The sequence below is a fragment of the Tasmannia lanceolata genome, unplaced genomic scaffold (genome assembly GCF_043159265.1).
Source record: "Tasmannia lanceolata isolate RefF3 unplaced genomic scaffold, GAP_Taslan_0.1 ptg000037l, whole genome shotgun sequence".
NCBI classification, from domain to species: Eukaryota; Viridiplantae; Streptophyta; class Magnoliopsida; order Canellales; family Winteraceae; genus Tasmannia; species Tasmannia lanceolata.
Window position 1 is genome coordinate 27,699,803 of NW_027518714.1, and position 833 is coordinate 27,700,635.

The 833-nt window shown below is 39.1% G+C and overlaps 1 non-coding gene across 1 annotated transcript; it reads right to left on the reverse strand.

Moving 5' to 3' along the window:
* Positions 1-279: 279 nt before the first annotated feature.
* On the reverse strand, positions 280-386 carry LOC143862764 (small nucleolar RNA R71). Its single transcript, XR_013240474.1, has one exon. It is a non-coding gene; the product is annotated as a small nucleolar RNA R71 (small nucleolar RNA).
* Positions 387-833: the final 447 nt, after the last annotated feature.

Sequence of the window (833 nt, forward strand, 5' to 3'; positions counted from 1 at the left end):
AAGTTTGAGTTTAAATCGCAATTTATCACTACGCTTCCTCACTTTCACGGGCTTTCTTCTGAGGATGCCTATTTATTTTTAAGAGAGTTTGAAGAGGTATGTGCTTTAATTAAACTACAACAACTCACGGATGATGCGGTTAAATTGAGGTTCGTAACCTTTTCACTCAAAGAGGGAGCCAAAAAATGGCTTTATGGTTTGCCCACAAACTCCGTCACCAATTGGGAGGAGTTTATAGTTGCGTTTCTTAAAAAGTTCTTTCTTTCACATAAAACTAACAAATTAAGAAATGATATTCTTCAATTTAGGCAAAAACCTCATGAGTCGTTTTTAAAATTTATGGAGATATTCAAAGATCTACTCCAAGAATGTCCTCACCACGACTTAGATATGTGGCACTTGTGCCAAATCATAGATGAGGGCATTGATTTTCAAACCAAACAATTATTAGAGTCCATGTGCCGTACAGGATTCACATCCTATACGAATGAAGACGAGGCTTGGAAATTCTTGCTTGACTTGGCAGAAAAGACCTGTGAGTGGGAATCCACTCAAGACACTGAAAGGGCAACATCAAGCAAGGGATTCTCTATTGAGGGTACCGTGGCCAAGGAGGCCCAATTAGCTAGCCTAATCAAAAGGCTAGAGGCTATAGTTGTAAAGGGACCCGCACAAATAAATCAAATCAATCAAAGTTTCCCTATGTGCAATTGGTGCCAAGCTCCTGACCATATCATGGAAGAGTGCCCCAATTTGACAAAGTTTGGTAATTCTAATGAAAGTGCAAGTGCTTTGTTTACAAATAACCCATATAGTAGCACTTATAATCCGGG